Genomic DNA, 12,723 nt, shown 5'->3' with positions numbered 1-12,723 from the left:
TGGATTAAGAAAATGTGGCACATATACACCATGGAATACTATGCAGCCATCAAAAAGGATGAGTTTGTGTCCTTTGTAGGGACATGGATGCAGCTGGAAACCATCATTCTTAGCAAACTATCAGAAGAACAGAAAACCAAACACCGCATGTTCTCACTCATAGGTGGGAACTGAACAATGAGATCACTTGGACTCGGGAAGGGGAACATCACACACCGGGGCCTATCATGGGGAGACGGGAGGGGGGAGGGATTGCACTGGGAGTTATACCTGATGTAAATGACGAGTTGATGGGTGCTGATGAGTTGATGGGTGCAGCACAGCAACATGGCACAAGTATACATATGTAACAAACCTGCACGTTATGCATATGTACCCTAGAACTTAAAGTATAATAATAATAATAAAAAAAAAAAAAAAAAAAAAGAGATGCTGTTGTCACGATAGTGAGTGAGTTCTCATGAGAGCTGATGGTTTCAGAAGTGTTTGGCAGTTCCCCCTTTTCTCTCTCTCTCTCTCTCTCTCTCTCTCTCTCTATCCCTCTCAATCTCTCTCCTGCCACCTTGTGAAGAAGGTGCTTGATTCTCCTTCACCTTCTAGCATGATTGTAAGTTTCCTGAGGCCTCCCCAGCCATGTGGTGCTGTAAGTCAATTAAACCTCTTTTTTAAATAAATTACCCAGTCTCAGGTAGTATCTTTATAGCAGTGTGAAAATGGACTAAAACAGAGAATTGGTACTGGGGATAGGGCACTGCTATAAAGATAACCTGAAAACGTGGAGGCGACTTTGGAACTGGGTAACAGGTAGAGGCTGGAACAGTTTGGAGGGCTCAGAAGATGTGGGAAAGCTTGGAACACTCTAGCAACTTGTTGAATGATTTTGACCAAAATGCTGATAGTGACATGGGCAATGAAGTCCTTGCTGAGGTTGTCTCAGGTGGAGATGAGGAACTTATTGGGAACTGGAGTAAAGGTCACTCACACTATGCTTCAGCAAAGACACTGGCAGCATTTTGCCCCTGTCCTAGAGATCTGTGGAACTTTGAACATAAGAGAGATGATTTAGTGTATTTGAACATAAGAGAGATGATTTAGTGTATCTGGCAGAAGAAATTTCTAAGCAGCAAAGCATTCAAGAGGTAGCCTGGCTTATACTGAAAGTGTCCAGTTATGTGTTCACAAAGATGTAGTTTGAAATTGGAATTTATGTTTAAAAGGAAGGTAGATCATAAAGGTTTGGAAAATTTGCAACCTGACCATGTGATAGAAAAAAAAAAAAAACAATTTTCGGGAAAGGAATCCAAACTGGCTGCATAAATTTGCATAAATAATCAGAAGCTGAATGTTAATAGTCAAGACAATGGGGAAAATGTCTCCAGGGCATATCAGAGACCTTCACAGCAGCCCCTTCCATCACAGGCCAGAGGCCTAAGAGGGAAAAATGGCTTCTGGGCAGGGACCAGGGCCCAACTTCTCTGTGCAGTTTTGGGACTTGGTGCCCTGCATCCCAGGTGCTCCAGCACCAGTCGTGGCTAAAATGGGACAAGGCATATCTTCGGACCTTGCACCTCAGAGGGTGAAAGCCTCAATCCTTGGTGGCTTCCATGTGGTATTGGGCCTTTGGGAGTGCAGAAGACAGGAGTTGAGTTTTGGGAACCTCCACCTAGATTTTAGAGAATCTATGGAAACGCCTGGATGTCCAAGCAGAAGACTGCTACCCTTGTGGAGCTGTAAGAAGAGGGCCACCATCCTCCAGACCTCAGAATGGTAGCACCGTGCACCTCAGAATGATAGCACCACCATCCTCCAGACCTCAGAATGGTAGCCACAGACACTCAAGGCCAACCTGTGAAAGCAGTCATGGGGGCTGTACCCTGCACAGTTATAGGGGCAGAGATGCCCAAGGCCTTGGGAGCCCACCTCTTGAATCAGCATGACCTGGATGTCGGACATTAAGTAAAAGGAGATTGTTTTGGAGCTTTAAGATTTAATGACTACCCTGCTGGATTTTGAACTTGCATTGGGCCTGTGGCCCCTTTATTTTGGCCCATTTCTCCCATTTGGAAGGGGAACACTTATCCAGTGCTTGTTTCTCCATTGTGTCTTGGAAGTAACTAACTTATTTTTGATGTTACAGGTTCATAGGTGAAAGGGTCTTGCCTTGTCCCAGATGAGACTTTGGACTTGGATGTTTGGGTTAATACTAGAATAAGTTAAGACTTTGGGGGGCTGTTGGGAAGGCATGATTGGTTTTGAAATGTGAGAAGGACATGAGATTTGGGAGGAGCCAGTGGCATATGATATGGCTTGGCGCTGTATCCCCACCCAAATCTCATCTTGAATTGTAATCCCCAGGTATTGAGGGAGGGACCTGGTGGGAGGTGATTAGATCATGGGGATGGTTTCCCCCAGGCTGTTGTCATGATAGTGAGTGAGTTCTCATGAGAGCTACTGGTTTTTAAAGTTTCTGACAGTTCCCCCTTCTCTCTCTCTCACTTTCCTGCCACCTTGTGAAGAAAGCGTTTGCTTCTCCTTCACTTTCTGCCAGATTGTAAGGTTCTTGAGGTGTCCCCAGCCATGTGGAACTGTGAGTCAATTAAACCTCTTTTGTTTCTTAAATTATCCAGTCTCAGGTAGTATCTTTAGAGCAGTATGAAAGTGGACTAATACACAACTATATATAATAAGAGTTTACACAGAAAAAACTACAGGAAGGAAGTTGATAAAAATATTGACTAAGAACAGTAAGGAAAAATAATTGGTTTTAATACTAGTCTTCTTATGCTACTATCTATAATGCTATCTTTTTATGAGAAAATATTCAGGTAATTTAAATCAGAACAGTTTTAGTTGTCTGATAATTGATAAGCAGAATAAAGTGTTTTATCTATACTGTTGAGATAATTACATCAATTTTCAACTTCATTTAGTTTTTCCTACTGAAAAAAAATTATTTGTACCTAATCTAATGAGTACGTACAGCAAGAAAATAAATTTCCAAATCTTTTTTGAGATGTAGTGAAAACATAATGGCTTTGTTTATTCCTAACCAGTTCTAACATTTTATTCAAAGTGAAAATGGTCTGCAACAAACTTCAGATTATACAATAGCAGCATATTAAGCAGATTTGGGGAGCTGTGGCTCCTACCGACAGCAATGAATGAGCTATCTGACTCATTGTTTTTCATTTGTGCATTTGTTTTTCCCACATCACTAGCATTTGTTATGGTCACACTGCCAAGCTCACACAGAAAATGAGTTTATGCTTTGGGAAATGGTTGAAAAGCATCATCATCTTCATTATGTCAACAATGAAAATTATGTTTGTCCATGCTCTCTGGAGCTGATGGCCAGAATGTTTGAAAACAACATCCAGGCATTTTCTCACTCATCCAGAAAAAAAAAATCCATGCCAGTGTTATTGTTTTTTATTTTACAAATAATTTGTTTTCCCCTTGCCCTTTAGAGCTGAGAAAAGCTGCATGTAATGAATGCTATTTGTACATAAAGGCAATTTCCAGAATGAGTATAACACCATTGTCTGATGATTTTTGAGAGAAATGGCATGTGGAAAAGATACAGAAACTCTTCAGATTGTCCCCTTCAGTTGAACACTACCCATTTTTTGGAAGTAAATGACTAACTCTTTTTTATGCATTTCCACCTTACCCCATCTCCCCAGGAGAACAGTGATAATTGCTTTGTCGACTCTCAAATGTTTCCTTCATTACCTGTTAAATATCTTAGAATGGGTGGCCAGGACTCCATTATAAAAATAACTATAATATAACTGCATTGTAATATAACTGTAATTCCCGCATGTCGGAAGAGAAAGGCTACAGCAGCCTTCCTTCATTGACTCTATTCACGTCAGGGTTTTTCCTCAAAATGGCAACCAGTGAAAGTCATTTTATACATACCCAAGAGATTTAAAATAGTGCTTTGAAGACTGTGTGGGTTTCTGATGTCAACTGTACAGTTCAAAAGGGATCATATTTTTTTTTCTCAGCTTAAAAATCAACATTATTTTTCTTCAGATGGGATTAACAGAGTAACAGAGCCAAGGATAGCACATTACTATGTTTATCCTTTGCTCTTTAATCAAAATTGCTTCTCCCAATATGTAAACTCTGGGCTAACTCTAGATAGAAGGCAGGAAGCGAAGGATAATGCGCTGTTTTAAATGTAGGTGGAAGATAAGATGTTGAGACTAAATTTTAAAAGCCACTCCAAGATATATTCATTCCACCCTCACATTTAAATAATGCTCACATTAAATAATTGTTCCAAAGGAACTGTCAGAATGAAACAGTCAGTCATAGCTTTTCCTAGCTGAATTTTGACAACTAGAAAAGTCCAAGGCTTGCTGTGAAGCTATGAAAATTGTTTTTAAAACATTTGCAAAACATGAGCAACGCCTTATTTCTTTTTGATTATTGGCAGAAAAAATGAACAAATTCTACAATATTGATCAGGTGAAGCTTTCTAGATTATGTTTATTTTGCAGGGCTACCTCAAATAATCTAAAAAGTATAGGACCTATGCATACATTGCATTTGTATGCATTATTATTTTTAACTTTTAGTTATCATCTATATCCATGCTTTTTAGCTTAGGGAAAATGTGGAACTCACTATGAAATGCATAACATCTGCAAGTCAGTACCTAGTTCCCTAGAGGCCTTGTTATACCCGAAGTCAAGGAATTCAGCGCTTTGCTCAAAGAACATATTGCTCATTCCTAAAAGTTAATATTGTGTCATGGTGAACATGGGTCTGGGGTAAAGAGGAATAAATTGGAAACTTGTAATAACTCTAGAACCATAGTCTTCAGAGCATTATTCCCTGACCAGTAAAATAAGTATTACTTGGGAAATTGTTGGAAATGCAATTCTTCAAGACCAAATTCAGACCTTCTCAATCAGAAACTGGGGGTAGAACCCCAGATTTTCTGTTTAACAAGCCCTCCACTTGATCCTAAAGTTTGAGCACCACTGCTCTAGAGTAAAGTTGAATTCAATTCCAGAAAGCTAAAAAGAGATCATCATCGATATGTGGCATCATTTTTATATCCTCAAATACAAAGAAGTATACACACCACACAACGTCTACAACAGTGTGTTTTTTCCTCATAGCTCCTTGTTTATTCTCGGGAGGCATTAATATATATGTTCCATTAAAAGGGGTGAACTTTTCAAACTGAGAAAGACTGTTCCTTGGTGAAAAAGACACTTATATGAATTCCTTTGCAGATTAGTTCCATAGATTATTATGTATAATGAAAAAAATGACCTGGTTTGGTATTGGGCCTGATGTGAACCACAGTTCTGTCAATTGTTAGTTGAATGACCTTGAGGGAGTCATTTAGCTTCTGAGCTTCAGCTTCCTTATCTATGAAGTCAGATTGTCATATCAATTTTTAGGCTTAAGTTGAGAACTAGGGATAATCTATGTAAAGCAGCTAGTTGAAGGCCGGGCACATGGTAGATATTAGACCTCCCAACTTGCCTGGCTTCCCCTTGCTATTCCAAAGGCTGCTCTTTGCCATCGTTGTGACTTCTGACTTTTAGATTTGATTCTACCTGGAGTGGTGGGAGCTAAGAGCATAGGCTGTGGTGTCAGCCTACCTGAGTGTGAATTCCAGCTCTAAAATACATCCTGTCGTTTCCTCATGTGTATAATGTAAAAAATACTATTACCCACCTTCATAAGTTCTTCCAAGGAATAAATTAGCATAAGGTGCTTATCAAATGACTGACATATAGTAAGCATGTAATTAATGTTAGCTACGACTATCATCTTCATTCATCAGGTTGGTGTGACTTCACATCTCTACCTTACTCTGCTTGTACCCTAAAACATAATACTTTGGTGGAAAAAAATCATCCATTACTTCATTCATTTAGCAAATAAATATTTTTGAGGATTTACCACGTGAGAGAACTTGAGCACAGATAGATGCTTTGCCTAATACTATTGAAGCACAAATTTGCATTTATTACTTTGTATTTCTTCAAGTTAGTTTCCTAATCTGTAAAATGGGGATAATAATAATTCTCCCAGTATCTATGTTAGAGCATTGTGAATAAAATGAGGTAATGAACGTGATTCCAAAAACTGAAATAAAAAGCTTCAAGGCCATGTGCAGATAATTGAACAATCAACACCTCCCCAGATTATACAACATGAAGGCAGAGGAAGATAGCGATAGCTGCTCATTTCAAATCACATTCCTCAGTTTGCTATTTGCATTTTCTATTTTATTTTATTGTTTTATTTCAGATTCATGGGATACATGTGAAGGTTTGTTACATGGCTATATTGCATAATGCTGGAGTTTGGGCTTCTAGTGAATCCATTACCGAAATAATAAACAGTGTACCCAACAGACAATCTTTCAACCCTCATTCCCATTCCAGCTTCCCTCCTTTTGAAGTCCTCAGTGTCTATCATTTCCTTCTTTATGTCCATATGTACCCATTGTTTAGCTCTCACTTATAAGTGAGAACATGCTGTATTTGAGTATCTGTTTTTGACTTACTTTCTTTGGGTAATTGCTTTCAGCTCCATCTATTTTGATGCACAGGACACAATTTTATTCTTTTTTATGGCTGCATAGTATTACATGGTGTATATGTACAACATTTTCTTTCTCCAATGAACTCTTAATGGACACATTCGTTGACACCATTACTTTGCTATTGTGAATAGTGCTCCAATAAACATACTTATGCACAGCAAAGTAAGCAATCAATAACATAAGCAGACAACTTATTTGCATTTTTTGGCAGCCTTAGTGGTCTTGGTGGAATGAGATGAGGGGTAAAAGCAAATGATTTACTGCTGCAATTATGTGCATATTACTAAGTTTATTTTTTGGAATGAACATTTATATGCCACGAAGATTTCTATGATCTGAATGTTTGTGTCTTCCTCCCTCAAGTTTATATACTGAAACCTAATCTCCAAAGTGATGCTATTAAGAGGTGTGGCTTTTAGGAGGTTATTGGGTATTTGGAGCAAAGCCCTCATGAATGGGATTAGAATCCTTATAAAAGAGACTTAAGAGAGCTTTTTGCCCCTTCCACCAAGTGAAGACACAGCCAGAAGGCACGGTCTATAAGGAAGGGGCCCTCACTAGATACTGAATCTGCAGGTGCCTTGCTCTTGGACTTTCCAGCCCACAGAACTGTGAAAATAAATTTCTGTTGTTTATAAGCCACCCAGTTTATGACATTTTTATTATAGATATCTGAATGGACTAAAATAAAATAAAATTCTTGTTCTGAAAATAAGAACTCAATTTTTGAGCATCATGTGAGGGTCACTGGATGACAGCTGAGCTTCTGTCTACTGGGGGAAGTGCTGATCAATTCTTTTTTTTTTTTTGAGATGGAGTCTTGCTCTGCCGCCCAGGCTGGAGTGCAGTGGCCGGATCTCAGCTCACTGCAAGCTCCGCCTCCCGGGTTCACGCCATTCTCCTGCCTCAGCCTCCCGAGTAGCTGGGACTACAGGCGCCTGCCACCTCGCCTGGCTAGTTTTTTGTATTTTTTAGTAGAGACGGGGTTTCACCGTGTCAGCCAGGATGGTCTCGATCTCCTGACCTCGTGATCCGCCCGTCTCGGCCTCCCAAAGTGCTGGGATTACAGGCTTGAGCCACCGCGCCCGGCCTATCAATTCTTACTCCAGGCCACCTAACTGCAGATTACTGAAGATCCAATTTTGGAGCCAGTAAAGACAAACCCGACTGTGTGTTAGAGACCCCTCCTCCATCAGGGTTGATGATAGGGTCTTAAGTTTGTCTTGCTGCCTCTAAGATCCATTGTCATTAGATCTCTGGGAATTCTCCGGACATCTGTATATCCACCAAGTAGCACCCTTTTCTGTTACTGTCACCTCTCAAGACTAGACCTTAGCTCTAATCTTTGACTTACTCACTTTTCGGATAATCTCCATAGCCCTTTTCCCTGCCTCTGTCAGTTGCTCCCCGGCTGTATTTCCTGCTATATAGAGGAATCAAGAGCTGCAGTGCTTCCTGACCAAAAGTATCACTAATGTTGCAAGATTTCTCTTTTGTGTCTCTTCCATCTCTTCCCCCTTTTGGAATTTTACACTAGCTCAAGTCATGTGTAAATCTGTCTGAGGTCTGATTTTGATTTTTGGATGGCTGGCCAATGCCAGAGGGTCCAGTGCCTGTGTGTTCTTATCCATGATTATTCTCAGCTTACTTCTCGTACGCAATAGTCTGCTGAGCAGTCTCACCATCTCTTGCAGTCTGGATGGTGTGAGTTAAGACAGGGAATCTTTCAAAGAAAATAAGTTATTTCAATCTTCCTTAGACAGCAATTTAAGATACCCAATCCGTTCAAATCATAAAATTTCTAAGAAGGCAAGCAAAAATATTGTTAATTAAATATTCAATCTTTATTATAGCTAGCATATTAATTTTAAGTAGTTTTAATTTATAGTATAGTGTAATTTTATTTATGTGAAGCATGTATACTTTATAGCATAGAGTGCCCTCTTGTATAATCAATGTGTATAGGATATTTATGCTCATTTTATTGGGCTCTGAGCATAATTTTACTATTAAATATATGGAAGAATTTTATGGGTTTTTTAATGACATCGTTGGCCTAAGCTAGGCTTACTTTTATGCCAAATCTCCTGTCAAGAATAGAACTCTCAATTTTAACATTGTTCCTATGGGAAAATACATAAATATATTGTCTTTCATGAACATCTGCTTGTCTATAATTTCAATGAAGCTAATGGATGGAGAACCAGATTTTCCTCTTGCTGTTAGAACTTTATTTCCTCCCTATGTTTCCCTTTTGAAATAATGATTTCACTTCAAATTATGTGGTTACTTTATGTAGTGTTGGAGTCCTTTACTATGAGTTAAGCACACATTTCCTTGAGATACAAAATTCTCGTAAACTAAAGTTCTTAAAATGTGCCTGTATGTGTGTTTGGGGGGTGTAGGAGAGAATTGTTTGTATAAATGTATTACAACCCCCCTCCTAAAATCCTTAATTAGAAAACAATTTTAATGAAGAACAAAGCTATTGAAATATAAAATAAAATTTTATATTTTATTTTATATTTATAGATAAGAAACATAATAATGGTTACTTTGCGCATAGATACTTACTATTTTTAAAAAATATTTGTGACTAAATGGCCGTCTCATTTGAATTAAGAGTTCTACATTCTCATAATAGTATGACTTTGCACCTTCAAACATTTCTTTCCACAGGTCATTTCCAATACAACCTCTCTGGAGAGTGTATAATCATATAATTAAAAGAAGTACATAGAGAAAAAGAAATTTGTACTAGTTGTACTGTGATTTCAAGCACAGCATAGAAAGAAATCATAGAGAAACCATCAGATAGTGCACATTTACACTTACATGATTTTACCTACATCTATCTTTTATTATTAGCACTTTAGCTAGCCATTCTTCTACCGGTGTATTTCAATTCCTAGCCCTATTCAGAGATGTAGGTTGTATGTGGCCAATAAGGCCTGAAAACTTTCTCCGTGGTCTTCTGATAGAAGATGGAGTCTGACAGATGTAGATGCAGTGGATCATATCCTCAAAAACACTGGACATCTGGTGTTTGGTGTGGTACTAAGAATAGTTGTACCTAGGGCCTTATATAATGTGCAAAATGGTAAGAATTAGTGATGTACTAGAAAAGTGGGAGCTAAATGATGAGAACACATGAACACATAGAGGGCAGCAACACACCGTGGGGCCTGTTGGACGGTGGAGGGTGGGAGGAGGGAGAGGATCAGGAAAAATAGCAAATGGGTACTAGGATTGATACCTGAGTAACAAAATAATCTTTACTACAAACCCCCATGACACAAGTTTACCTATGAAACAAACCTGCACATGTCACCCTAAACTTAAAATAATTTTAAAAAATAGTGTTGAGCAAAAACTTGGAAGAATTATTCATTTAGGCAAATCATAATCTCTCTAAACTTCCATTAGTCTTTATCATTGTGTTTTATTAATTCCTGTAAAAAGTAAAATTAGCTTTACCTTGACTTCATGTGTCAAACCACTTTAATGTATTAACATTTTAATAAAAATAGTAAAATTACATGTGGAAACATATGCATTGCAACTTTAAGTTTTCCACACTTAGGAAGAGAAAAACTGTTCCTAACCACGCAGCCTTAAGTTAAACCAGCAATAAATGTAATTTGATAATATAAAATTCTCATCTTCAGACTTTATATAATAAAGTAAACATGCTAAAATAATAAGATCTCATAAACAGCAAATACCTAATCATCTTTCATTTGTTATTGAAAGCTTTTAATTTACTGCCAATTGTTCTTTATCATGATGTATTATAAAATAAAAATGCTCACAACTCAACTCTCTTTTTAGACGAATGAAAAGTCATATAAATGTAAAAACTATTTCATTTCTTCCATGCAATGTTAATTTCAATCCAGAGGAAGGAAAATATTTCATATGCACACAGTGAATCTCTTATAGTCCCATTTTAAAGTTGTCAAATATTCTGATTTCAATCCTATTTGACCAATTTAAATTGCAATTTAAATGGTTAGATTCTACCATTAGATTTTAATTACCTTCAATTCTATCAGAGCAGGGTTCCACAGCCCTTTGTAGCAAATTCATTTCCTGCTTAACCAAAGATACAATGCTCTTTAAATAGATTTTTCCCATGCCAGTGCTTTCTCTGGAAAGAAATAGTTTTAATACAGCCTGTTGTTGTGTTTTCTTCTGTACTTCAGGACAAATTTATGAATAAAATAAAGTAATGTGCCATATAAGGGAAAGACAAGATAAGAAACATAATAATGGTTACTTTGCGCATAGATACTTACTATTTTTAAAAAATATTTGTGACTAAATGGCCCTCTCATTTGAACTAAGAGTTCTACATTCTCATAATAGTATGACTTTGCACCTTTAAACATTTCTTTCCACAGGTCATTTCCAATACAACCTCTCTGGAGAGTGTATAATCATATAATTAAAAGAAGTACATAGAGAAAAAGAAATTTGTACTAGTTGTACTGTGATTTCAAGCACAGCATAGAAAGAAATCATAGAGAAACCATCAGATAGTGCACATTTACACTTACATGAAAATACATTGTAGAAGATGTAGCAAATGAGAGCTTCATTTGTATTCTTGATTTAAGCTATTACCAGGCATTTCTGGACAACTCATTAATTGCTTCATGCCACCAAGGGCCCACTTAGCGCATTGAAGCAGTAACCTATTAAGTGATCCCTGGGGACTGAAAGATTTAAGTTGGGCTCCAAAAGAAATCTACAGTAGTTGATACGGGATTGCTAAAAGTAAGACATGTTGGAAATACATTTTGTGACTGCATAACAATAACTTTGAGAATGCACATATTATCATATGTGTATGGGTGGTAAGAGGAAATTATCACTCAAGCCTTGAGGATTTTGGATATAACGGTTTCTGAGAGTGAAGGTGATTTTTTCATGATGCTGCAGCACCTTGGCAGAAAAGCTTCCCATTATTTGCCCGCCATCATGTTTAAAATCTAGTGTGGTAAGAGATTGCCAAGTTTCTTTAAGTGGGATCTGTTGCCATTATAATCAAATCTGACAAGCTTCTGGCTAATAATTTAAAATAAAGTACTGTCTATCTTGAATCAAATAATGAATAACTTAAAAAGTCAAATTAAAACTTTTCGTAAGACCCCTATTTCTTGCACCAAATCAGGAAAATACAAACAAACAGATTGTTTCCATGCCTGTCACTCACCAGTATTACAGAAGGCACTCAATGTTAGAGTGGTTGACAGTTTCAAATTCAAACAAATCTTGACTCTGTCACTTACCAGTAGTGTGGTTTTGAACAAATTTCCTCATCTTTTTTAATGCCCAGTTTCCTCATCTCTAAAATGGGAGTGACTACACGCAGTTGTGAGAATTAAAGGCGATCACCTCAGAACAGGGCCTGACACTCAGGATGTCCTCAATATATTGTTGGTGGTGACGATGATAAGTGATTCTCAGCTAAGACTGATGTCTTTTGATAGCTTTTGTATCGTCGTCGTTTAAACAGCAGACAGATACTTCAATTCAGTCTCTACAATATCTCTCACATCCGTGCTTTATTTTCAGTCATGCCCTTCTCCCTTGAATCAGGTACTATTCAAATGAGCAGACTTTGAATTTTGCTGTGTGTGAGAACTTTGCAAACTACAGCACACCATAGAATTTTAAACATTTTATTGAAATTTACCAGAACTATAGTAACTAATTAACTGGTATTCTACCTACTAGTCATTACACCTCCTAATCCATTCTTAATGGTGTTGGTAGAGGTACCTTTTAAAACCTATATTTTCAGATTACAACTTTATTCAAAACACTTCCATGGCCCCTCAGTACAGCGAATAATGTTCTATTGAACGTAGCCATTGTCTTTTGTTGTTACCTCGTCTTCTAATATTTTCCTCAGATCTCTCCAGCATCTTATTCTCCAGCATGCAAAAAGATGCCATTCCTTGAATTTGTTCTAATTTTTCTTGACTTATATAGCTAGTCAACTCTTTAGTTAATCAGACGAATATTGATTGAGGAGTTTTTCATATGTCTCCTCTCTCTACCAAAAGGTTCCTCTTTTCCACTATTTCTACGCCCCAAATTCTTCCTTTATTTCTATTTATTTATTTTTGAGACAG

This window comes from Macaca fascicularis, chromosome 2 (assembly GCF_037993035.2).
Source record: "Macaca fascicularis isolate 582-1 chromosome 2, T2T-MFA8v1.1".
Taxonomy (NCBI): domain Eukaryota; kingdom Metazoa; phylum Chordata; class Mammalia; order Primates; family Cercopithecidae; genus Macaca; species Macaca fascicularis.
This window is presented reverse-complemented; position numbering follows the sequence as displayed.